Below are 12,531 nucleotides of genomic sequence, written 5' to 3'. Positions count from 1 at the left end.
AAAGCACTAATGTATTAATTTGTAATATTCAAAGTAAACTCACCCAGCTATCCATGTCTCCATGCTTCATTTTGATGAGAAATCAATTAGAAAAATACCTCCTAGCATTTCTGGCCGTAGCCTTAAGTAAGGGCAGATGATTCATGTAGCATTTAATACCTGGAATCCATCTGCCCTTAGCTCAGGCATGCAGGCTCAGGGGTGTGCTTAGCTGAGAAATCCCCTCCTCCGCTTCTGAAGATTCCTGGGGTATATGACATAATTTGCCTAGGAAGTAACTGATCAAATGTAAAAAAAAGATTAAAACAATTAAGTATGATATAGTTTCCTGTCTATTTACTAATGCTAGCAGAAGGACCAGGTGGCAAATGAATGAAAACTGTTAAAGTATATGTATACTCTCTCCTTGTAAAACAACCCATTCCATTTAAAATTGAAATGAAACACAAAATATTTGTGTATAGAAATCAAAAAAATTCTAAAAACTTTTTTCTCCCTTTTTATAAGTGATTATATCTCTCTGTTCTCAGCTGCATATGGCCTCCTTCACACAATCAGTCCAATCAGGTCCACCTGTCTGTTTTTCAGATGGCCCTGATCAGACCCTCCATTCACTTCTATGAACTTGTATCCATTTACACCTGCCTACCTCCAATCTGATCCTTTAAAAAAAAAAATGGAAGGGCATGCGTATTCTGTTTCCGTTCCATCTAGTGGATGAAATCTGAGGACATTCGGGGGTAAACGGACACTCTGCCCATAGAGCACAGTGGTCTGTGTCCATATCTGCTCTGCATAAATGAAGGGGACATGGACCTGTCATCTGCCCACTCTGCTCTGCACAGTGGGGGATCAGGGAACAGATCCCCCACTAAATCAACTGGAGTCAAACAGAGTCCACCCCATCTGAAAGGGGCCTCAGGAACTCACAGAGCTGAGGGAGAAGAAACATCAGTACACTGGTTTTCTGTGCAGAGGATCATGTCAGGACAGGTCTGATCATTGGAGTAGAGCAGGCTGAGTTCTCACCATAGCTAGAGAACTGACTACGCTGTGCTCCCATGCATAGCGTGGTCAGCTTTTACTAGGAAAGCAGCAGGACTGGCAGGAACATCAGGGGTTTCACGCAAAGGAAGCAATAAAAGAACAGGATACTTTCTCATGCAAGTACATGGTACAGCAGGCACATATCAGGAATATGAAATGTTAGGTTTACATATTCTTTAAAGAGCATGGAATTGGGTCCACTAGTGAATTTCCCTTGAGTTGCCTGTGTGGCCTGACCTTTTGGTGTTTTGGGGAATTTCACCAGTCGTGGTGTGGCATAGTACTTTGAAGACCTGGAGGGAACAAATGGTGTTGTTGGTCTCTCATGAGTGGTCAGTGGATGACAAGGGGGACAAGGGGAAAGGAAGTGGCTTGGCTGCCCCAATGTTGAAAGGCATGTGGCCTGGCATACTCCAGGAAGAGGGGCTGCGTGCTCAATGCCCTTGCTTTTCAGGCCACCATGGCTGCATGCCTGGATAAGGGCCTGGCAGGAATGTTAGGGCTCGTTCACACTTGACTTTATTCCTAATTCTTGCCAGTTGGCCCTATAGCGTTAGACAGGCGTTTGGGAAGCGTTTTTAATGCTCCCCAAATGCCCTATGCGCGGTTTTGAGGTGGTTGATAGGCGTTTGCCAAGCGTTAAAACCGCACCACAAATGCCTATAATAAAGTTAAATGGTATTAACGCTCCGCAACCGCCTCGCAAATGCTTCGCAACCGTGTCGCAAACGCCTGCCAGGCGTTTGAGGATCGGCACCATAGACTTGAATGGGAGGCTTCAACTCCTCCTGACTCGACAAGAGGCGTCAGTTTTCCCGCGACGCTAACGCTTCAGTGTGAACAGCACTGTGTGCTGCCATGTGCAGAATTTTCATAAGCGTTTGAGAAGCGTTAAAAACGCTTCCCAAATGCCTGTCTGATGCCTGCTGACAAAGCTAGTGTGAACTGAGCCTTAAGGGAGAGTCACTCACTGCTTTTTTGTAATTGTGACTTTTAAAGTACTATATTGTATTGTTCTGTAAGGTCACATGCAGGTTTAGGGCATCCCTCAAGCATGTTACTTAAAGGGTTTTGTGTATTGTCAGTGTTGCTCTTTAAGACCCTCTCCCTGCTCAATGGTACTTTTTTTCTTAATCAGGTAAAGTTTATTAAAAGTTTCCAGAGCAAGCGTACAACAATGGATGGATGCAGGGTCATGTTAGGATATACAGAGTCTTCAGAGTAGGTACAGTTGTGTTCAAAATAATAGCAGTCAGACATCACTAACCTGATCAATCACTGTTTTTGGTAGAAATTTCTACATGGCAAATAATTTACTAGCAGGTGTAGTAGAGTCATAGAAATCCAACAGACCCAACAGTCATGACATGCATGCTGCTGATTCTGTGTAATTGAATCACTAATTAAAAGGGGCATGTTCAAAATAATAGCAGTGTGGAGTTCTATTAGTGAGGTCATTCATTCTTTGAAAAACAGGTGGCAATTATTGCCCTTATTTAAGGAAGGAAGGCAGCAAATGTTGTACATGGAGGAAAATGGGTCGTTCCAGACATTGTTCAGAAGAACAGCGTACCTTGATTAAAAAGTTGATTGGAGAGGGGAAAACATATAAAGAAGTGCATAAAATGATAGGCTGCTCAGCTAAAATGATCACAAATGCTTTATAATGGCAACCAAAACCTGAAAGATGTGGAAGAAAGCGAAAAACTACCATTCGAATGGATAGAAGAATAGCCAAAATGGCAAGGACTCAGCCAACAATCAGCTCCAGGAAGATCAAAGAAGGTCTAAAGTTACCTGTGAGTACTGTTACAATTAGAAGACGCCTATGTGAAGCCAAGCTATCTGCAAGTAGCCCCCGCAAAGTCCCACTGTTGAAAAAAAGACATGTGCTGAAGAGGTTACAATTTGCCAAAGAGCACATTGACTGGCCTAAAGAGAAATGGAGAAACATTTTGTGGACTGATGAAAGTAAGATTGTTCTTTTTGGGTCTAGTGGCCAGAGACAGTTTGTCAGACGACCCCCAAACACTGAATTCAAGCTACAGTACACTGTAAAGACAGTGAAGCATGGTGGTGCAAGCATCATGATATGGGGATGTTTCTCATACTACGGTGTCGGGCCTATTTATCACATACCAGGGATCATGGATCAGTTTGAATACATCAGAATACTTGAAGAGGTCATGCTGCCTTATGCTGAAGAGGAAATGCCCTTGAAATGGGTGTTCCAACAAGACAACGACCCCAAACACACCAGTAAACCTGCAACATCTTGTTCCAGACCAACAAGATTGACGTTATGGAGTGGCCAGCCCAATCCCTGGATCTTAATGCAATAGAAAACTTGTGGGGTGACATAAAAAATGCAGTTTCTCAGGCAAAGCCAAGAAATAGAGAAGAACTGTGGAATGTAGTCCAATCATCCTGGGCTGGAATACCTGTTCACAGGTGCCAGAAGTTGGTTGACTCCATGCAACACAGATGTACAGCAGTTCTCAGAAACAGTGCTTATACAACGAAATATTCATTAAGTGATTCAAAGGAAAGCAAAATCTTCAAACATTTCTCAGTTTATATAGTGAATGTTTGAGTTTGTAAAGAAGAATACAAACACTGCTATTTTTTTGAAGTCTAATATTCACTTTTCTTCAATTTTTTTAGAGGAACAACACAAATTTGATAAATTTTTCTTCATGTTTTGATTTGGAATAGAATGTGTAGTGTTCCAATGCATTTGTGTGTATGGAAAAAAAAGCTATTAGAAGGATTTTGAGCTTTATTCACTTTTTTCAACACTGCTATTATTTTGAACACAACTGTACATCTAGTTTCCAACAAAATCAAAGTAGAGTCAAAATATCACAATACCATCCAATAAACCCAACATAAATGAACGTTAGTCATACAGCATAGCAAGAGTACCAGGCGTATCACAGAATTCTGCCTGAAACAAGATGCAAAAGGCCAAGTGTGGCCAGCACCACTACGTTGAAAGATAATGCGCTCAAGGTTCAGCGTATTTCCCATGTGGTGAATCCATTCCTGATGGGTTGGTGGTTGCTCAGACTTCCAATATTGTAAAATAAGCTTCTTAGCTGGAAACAGGGCTCTAGAAATCTCCACTTTGGAATGTTCTGATAGCTTTTCTTCATCTGATATTCCTAGTAGGCTTAGTTTGAGGACTCTTTTCACATCAGCTTGGAAAGGTTTATTGTTTCATTGTCCCTCATCCAGTACCTGTGAAGCTTGGGTCAGTGCCAAAACATGCGAATAAGGGTTCTGCGACACTTAGTACAAAAAGGAATTTCCAAAAGTCCATTTTATGTAACTTTAGAGGGAGTATAATGAGCTTGAAGCATAATACATAGTTGGGAAAGATGAATCAGAGTAACTTGCGAGCCACAGGTGTGATAATTACTAGAGGATCGCAAACATGAAACACATAACTACAACTGTGTTGGAAATATCTACAAATATATGTTGCGCTCCTAAATACTTCTCAAAAAATAATAATTAAATTATTACCATTAAATTAATTCAAATTATGATACAAATAACTAATAAAAGTGTATAAATACCAAAAAATATTTAAATAGATAGTTTCAACTAATCAATCTCCTCCAAATAAATATCAAAATAATTCCACATGAAATACTCCTCTAAAAAAAATTTTTTACCAAGTGCTCATAAATCATCTATTAGTGACATGATGTACTTACTAATACCCTCAATTTCATTTATATTCATAATACCCTCATTTAATATAATAAAAATAGTGAACCAACTAATAACCCTCAACTAAAACGCATTTAGATGATCCCCCATAAATAAAAATAACCAAATGCTCATAAATAATTAATAGTGATTAGTATGAATCCAAATATCATCAAAATAATAGTCCCATTGAATAAACAATTGTTTATATATAGTGACTTGGTGCTTGTTGTTCTTCCATTTGTGACTTTTGTGAATCCTTCAAATAGTGAAGATGTGCACTCACCTCCTTTGATGCCTGCAATTAGGCTATACACGCTTTCGGTTCACTTTCCCTGGAACCTGCTAGACATATACTTTTGCTGGTGAAATAGGGAGATCCTTCCTTTAGGAGTAATGGATGTATCCTCTGGTGGCTGATTATCCCCTCAGGGATTACACACTCCTTTTGTTATCCCAGACCTCCTAATTATCCTCTCCTTGTGTTACTCCGCATGCTGGAAGAAATAGAGGACATAGTGCTTTACCTTTTAAAACTTTTTATTCCCACCATATTAAATGAGGGTATTATGAATATAAATGAAATTGAGGGTATTAGTAAGTACATCATGTCACTAATAGATGATTTATGAGCACTTGGTAAAAAATTTTTTTTAGAGGAGTATTTCATGTGGAATTATTTTGATATTTATTTGGAGGAGATTGATTAGTTGAAACTATCTATTTAAATATTTTTTGGTATTTATACACTTTTATTAGTTATTTGTATCATAATTTGAATTAATTAGGTAAGAAGTCCCTGCACTTTGGAAAACGCAGCCCACACGGGAACCTCGGTTCCCAGTATGGTTGCGTTTTCCTGTGCTATTGAGTGATATTAGAACTAATGGCACGCGCCCTCGGGTCCGCATTTCTCTGTGCGGGTGGTGCGGCTGCACGGATTTTCATGCGGATCCGTAGCGGCACCACCCACACAGATGTGAACCTAGGGTTAGGGTCCATGCACACTAGGCAGCTTAAAAAATTTCAGACCCTCTGGTAGAAAAAGCAGCATAAAAAATGCTCATAGTGGTTCATATTGCATACGAGTTTATAATTGCTTATGTGTCCATGCACACAGACTGTAATCAACGGTTTTTGGCAGGGATGGTTTTTTTGGCTGGAAAAAACCCCAAGGACTAGTGGGTTTCTAGAGGAGTTTTTTAGCTGTATAAACGCTCTAACACTTAGGCCCTTAAGATGCAGCAGGTAAAATAAAAACCCATGCAATCCATACATACAGGTGTACCTCGGTTTACGAATTGATTGCGTTCTGATGGACTTTTCGTATTGCATAAAATTCTAAAACGGAAACATGGTTTCCCATAGGAATGCATTGAAAACCAATTAATCCATTCCGGAGGTCAGAAAAAAGTAAAAAAAAAGTCTTATCTGTTCAAAACTCTTTATACAGTGCACTTTAAAGGCATAAATACTGTACAGGGACATGATTAAAAATGAATTTGTAAATGCATTGAAAACCAATTAATCTGTTCCAGAGGTCAGAAAAAAGTCAAAAAAAGTTTTATCTGTTCAAAACGCTTTAGAAAGTGCACTTTAAAGGCATAAAGGGACATGATTAAAAAAAATGTGTAAATGCATTGAAAACCAATTAATCCGTTCCGGAGGTCAGAAAAAAGTAAATAAAAGTCTTATCTGTTCAAAACTCTTTAGAAAGTGCACTTTAAAGGCATAGTACTGTACAGGGACATGATTAAAAAAAGAATCATAAATGCATTGAAAACCAAATTATCCATTCGTATTGTGAAAAAAATGTGCAAACCTAGCCATTATTTTCAATGGATTTTCATTTGTAAACCGAAAATTACGTTAACCGAGGCATTCGTAAACCGAGGTATGCCTGTACAAAGTTACCAAAACAAATATATTCAGAAATTAAGATATGTGTAATAAAATGGAATGACACAGGGAAAAAGGATTGAACACGCTAACTGAAATCTATTTAATACTTCGTACAAAATCCTTTGTTGGTAATGACAGCTTCAAGACGCCTCCTTTATGAAGAAACTAGCCGCATGCATTGCTCAAGTGTGATTTTGGCCCATTCTTCCACACAGTCTTCAAACCTTGAAATTTCCGTTGGCCTCTTCTATGAACTCTGATCTTTAGTTATTTCCATAGATTTTCAATTGGATTCAAGTCAGGTGATTTGCTGGACCATTCTAACAGCTTTATTTTCTTTCTTTGAAAAAAACTGAGTTTCCTTGGCTTTGTGTTTGGGATCATTGTCTTGCTGAATGTCCACCTTCATTTCATCTTCATCATCTTGGTAGATGGCAGCAGATTTTTATCAAGAATGTCTTAGTACATTTTTCCATTCATCCTTCCTTCAATGATATGAAGTTTGTCAGTACTTTATGCTGAAAAACGGCCCCACACCATGCTGTATTCCACCACCAAACTTCACTGTTGGTATAGTGTTTTTGGGGTGATGGCATCAATTCAGTTCAGCTGGAGTTCAATTTTGGTCTCATCTGACCCGACTATATTGTCCCAGTATTGCACAGGCTTGTCTAAATGTTGTGCATCAAACTTTAAACAAGCTTCAGCATGCTTTTTCTTCAGCAATGGAGTCTTGTGTGGTGAGTGTGCATACAGGCCATGGCAGTTGAGTGCATTACTTATAGTTTTCTTTGAAACAATTGTACCTTCTAATTCCAAGTCTTTCTGAAGCTCTCCACAAGTGGTCCTTGGCTCTTGAACAACTCTTCTGACAATTCTTTTCACTCCTTTCTCAGACATTTTGCGAGGAGCACCTGGTCATGGCCACTTTATGGTGAAATTATGTTCTTTCCACTTCCGGATTATGGCCCCAACAGTGCTCACTGGAACATTCAGAAGTTTAGAAATCCTTCTGTAACCAATGCCATCAGTAAGGTTTGCAGCAATACGTTTGCAAAGGTCTTGAGAGAGCTCTTTGCTTTTACCCATCATGAGATATTTCTTGTGTGACACCTTGGTAATGAGACACCTTTTTATAGGCCATCAGCTGAGACTGAGCCGGTTGATATTATTTTGCACTGATAAGGGGCAAGATTGCTTTCTAATTACTGATAGATTTCAGCTGCTGTCTTGGCTTTCCATGCCTTTTTGCACCTCCCTTTATTCATGTGTTCAATACTTTTTCCCTGTGTCATTCCATTTTATTACTCATAACTTAAATTATGAACTTGTTTATGTGTATGTTTAGGCCTTGCTTAGACCTTGCCAGATTTCCCGTTGGGTTGGTCAGACCACCTGCGAACTAAACTTTGCCTGGTTTGCTGATCCCTAATGACCCAGATAGCCATGCTGAGACTTTTATAGCAGTATTTTAGCTATAGATCTGTCTATGTTGGTTTATAAACAAGCAAGGTGACTGGTGCCACAGGCAGCTGAGTTTTGTCCATCAGTATAACAATCCCTGGCTTTCACAGTGACTGGACCTGGTAACTGAAAACCTTTTCATATGCAATGCCAAGGGGACTGCAAGGGCTTCTGGGAATCACAAACTGCCAAGATCGGTCATTCTGTAATTTAAAACAATGTTTCTCAATTGTGTTTTATTATGGGCCTCTTTATAACAACAGATGATTGCCAGGTGCCCTCTGGTGCATGTCACTTTATATGAAGTATCCAAGATGTCTACAGTTACCGCCTAAGCACTTGGCTAGCTATGTATTTTGAGAGCAATAAGGGATTTAAATATACCTACTGGAGTGCATTATATATGAAATGTAATGTTGGCATCAGGTTTATTGGTATTCTCAAGCTCTAGGAGACTGACACCAAAAATAAAGTGTGAAGTAAAGATGTACCTGCAAAGATGAAAGCAAAGACCTGGGGGAGGTCCATACCACCAAACACCACTCTATTGATGTGAAATTGAGAACTGAAGTCTTTCTCAGAAGCCGACACTTATAAGAGTGTCAATCTCCTGGTCCCTGGATCAGTGGTTCTTTCTTCTGAGCCCTGCGTAGCAGGAGGAACAAGCTCTGTAGAGAACATCAACACTCCACGAAGTTGACTTTAGTCGATGGTTCCTCTTCATTGCAGGGATGTTAGACAGTGCAAGCGGTGGAAAAGGTAGGTATTGACAGGTGTTTACAATCGTCTTTGCAGGTTCTTCTTGATTTCACTTTTTTTTGGAAGGGGGGGGGGGGGGGACAGAGGGGGTTTTAAAGCAGAACTAAATTCCTGCAGCAAAAAAAAAGCAATTTGGAATTTTTGCAAAAATATCTTTCGCCAAAAAATGTTTGCCCCAAGCTCCTAGGAATTTCGGTTTTTCTGTGTACACTGTATGCAGCATGTTGAAAAGAGTGGGGTGCTGGGGATGACACATACACCGCAGTTGCATCATCAATGAGCATTGAATGGCCAAAGAGAGTCATCACGGGACATAGCGAAAGCCTAAATGTGCCATGGCTGGAAGGTGGCACACTAGGTGGTTAGCCTACTGTATTCCCTCCAATTCTTTATTATCTGTGGGGTTTTTGGGAGACTTTTTCAGTTAGAATTGGGTTACCGTATTTTCCGGTGTATAAGACGACTTTTTATACTTAAAAGCATACCCCAAAAATCGGGGGTCGTCTTATATGCGGGGTATATAATGTGAACCTATAGTTCGTTTGGGCAAAGCTGGCTCAAAACGAACGTCCTTAATCTATCAGCCCACGGGATGTGCGGTAATACTGTATGAGTCAGAGAGGCAAGCTGATGATGTCACAACCTCAGCCAATCCGAGCAGGCTCTGTATTCAATAATAGAATACATTGCTCGCTGTGATTGGCTCAGGGCGGTATACTGTATGTAGCCGAAGCTACCGTACATACAGTATTACCACACATCCAGCGAGTTGACAGATTAGTGGGTGTATATTTAATCAAATCTGATGTTCAAATTTGATGTTTTTAAATGGTGTTGCCTCGGAAGGGGGGTAGTCTTATACGGTGAGTATAGCCCGAAATTAACTGGAAAATCGCCTTATACGCCGGCAAATACGGTATTTTGTAGCTCTATTTACCTCCCTAGTTAGTTATAGCAACAATCCACCCAGTGATCTTAAGTCCACCTTTAAAGCTCGGTTATATTCTAGATATTATCTTAAGTGCCTACTTACACTGGTCCGACTTGGACCAACGTAAGAACTGTAGCGCTACCCTCTTGAGGGCCACTGAGTTTTGTGTCACCCCTAAGCTCTACACAGCCAGGCAACACAAATTTTCCATACTTGCATCCACAGTCAATAAACAATCCACAAGCTTGTTTTTTGTTATTTTATTAGGAGAAATAACTTGGATAGGCTAATAGGGATTACAGGATGCCCAACTTGTCTGAATCAATGCACAGGGACAGCTTCCCTCCTATGTAAAGAGAAAGATCCTGGACTGTTCTCTCCCTGAGTATGATCAGTCTTTCTGGGTCAGTAGCAAAAGCCCTTTACGGACTAAGGACTCTCAGGCCCGCTTGGAAGGTTAGCACAGATTGTTGCAAACTACATACAGAATTAACTCCTCTCCCCTGTAAAACTGATCCCAGCTCCACAGCCTGCAGGCACTACCAGCCCTCCTGGCTGCTCTGAAGATCTCCCAGGACAAAGATAAAGGCTTAAGCACAGCACCGTCCTTTGAAAGCTTGCTACACGTGGCAGTCTCTCCCCTTGTGAATCCCTCGGTGTGCTGATGTACTCACTCTGTCGTCTTTGCTCCCCACTACTCCTTAGGCAAGATTCCTCCACAAACTGCGCCATTGATGAGATCTCCCCAAACCAGCCTGATCCCAGCCTGGAAGTTAAGAACCCCCCTAGACCTAGGGGGTCCCTCCTAGGCCACCAACAGCCTCCTCAGCACCCCATCTTCCACCTAACCCTCTTGCTAGCATGGCTCATCCATATTTATAGGTTTGTGTTACCACTCTACCAGGGCCTCTTAGCCTGGGATTGGTCAGACTCCCATAAATAAGCAGACTTAGGTCTCCACCTCTTCCGTCCACTGGCTTCTGGAAGCTGCCATGGGTCTCCAGAAGCAGGTGGAGTGCCAGCCTGCTGAGTCACCCAGTCTGACCGGCAGTAACCAGATCTAATTACAGACTCACACAGTCATACCAAAATAAATTTACCTAAACTAACACTAGTAGCACACTAGAAGGTGCTACAAATGTATATCCTGTACCTAAGAAACTATTGTGGAAGGTGGCATTCAGGGTAGTAATCAGGGCTACTGCAGTAATTGCTGAAAAATTGCAGGTCCTGTACTGAGCAGTTTGCCCTGTGGCACACTGACCATAGAAGGTCGTTCACTCAGGACTGCCACTATCCACAGAATGTCTTGTAGATTTTTCAATGGGCACAAGGCATTTTCTGATTGGACAAAGTGGAGGTTGTGAGGTCATTGTCCCTTCTCTCCACTTGTCCAATCGGAGAATGCCTTGTGTGTAGGCTGTGGGATGGGGGAAGGCCCAGGCAGTAGACACCCAGAGGGAATGCACGGCACACACAGTGGTTGAAAATGCAAAGTTATATTGTCAAACCATTCTAGATACAATAACAGAGTCTATAAAATATGCAATATGAAACAATCGGAAACAAACGGTCACACTCACAGCAATATGCAGGACTTGCAGAGAGAGAGAGAGAGGGCAGGAGAGAGAGAGAGAGAGAGAGATGCATAGAGGCTAGCAGCACTGGCCGCAGGGGGCAGCTGGAAGATCAAGTAAGCACAAGTAGCAGAGAAGTTCCTGAAGGAGCTCTGACAACAATCCCTATGATGTCCCTCCTTCTCCTACCCTAGAAACTTTCTCTCTGTTATGTGGGTTTCTATACCTAACCTAGCCATGTGCAGAATGCCTGCCAACTGCAGTGAGCCAGGGATTTTTGTAAGCTCTGCCCTCACTAAAGATGGCCACAGAGGTCACCTGTATGACACATACAGAGGCCTAAGAGGAATAGGTATTCTTCCTGTCCTCCACTCTCCCTGCTAGGTGGATGCAACAGCGCCGCCTATGTAAAGAGGGCAACCTGCACCTGCCTACATGTGTCCATTGAAAAAAAGGAGTTCTGTGAATGGCCAGTGTGCCCACTGCAACAGTGACTGTCAGCTTTCACAGTGATTGTTCGGGTATGAGATATGCATACTTACATCGGTCCAAGGTGTACCAATGAAAAGTTTGCAATTAAAGTGATGGTAAAGGATTTTTTTTAATAACAAACATCTCTACACTTACCTGCTCTGTGCAACGGAATTGGACAGAGCAGCCCTGAATCTCCTTATCTCAGGTCCCCCACAGGTGCTCCTGGTTCCTTCTCTCTGTCCAGTGTCCCCATTAGAGGCGGCTTTGCTCACACCCAAACCCCTCTGCTGCATCCATTGACACACTCCCTTCCCACTCCCTCATCACTAGCTTTGAATGACAGCACTGGGAGCCAATGGCTCCTGGTGCCCCAGGAAAGCCAATGAGACATGGAAGTGAGGGGAGAGAAGAGCTGCAGACTTGCAGAGCGCTGGATCAAATGATGGCTCAGGTAAGTATAAGGGGGATGGTGAGGGTCAAAAATCGACGCCTATACATTTTTTACCTTATTGCAAAAAATGCATTAGGGTAAAAAATAATGTTTAGGTTTTAGAACCACTTTAGCATCATACCTGGAATGTTAAACTGGTAAGCATGGTAAAGCAACAGGAGTAGCAACTCCAGGCTTCCTTTCTGCACTTCTGGCAGGGAAGTAAAGGA

This window comes from Staurois parvus, unplaced genomic scaffold, assembly GCF_062004578.1.
Source record: "Staurois parvus isolate SC_StPar_1 unplaced genomic scaffold, SC_StPar_1.0 ptg000461l, whole genome shotgun sequence".
NCBI lineage: Eukaryota > Metazoa > Chordata > Amphibia > Anura > Ranidae > Staurois > Staurois parvus.
This window is presented reverse-complemented; position numbering follows the sequence as displayed.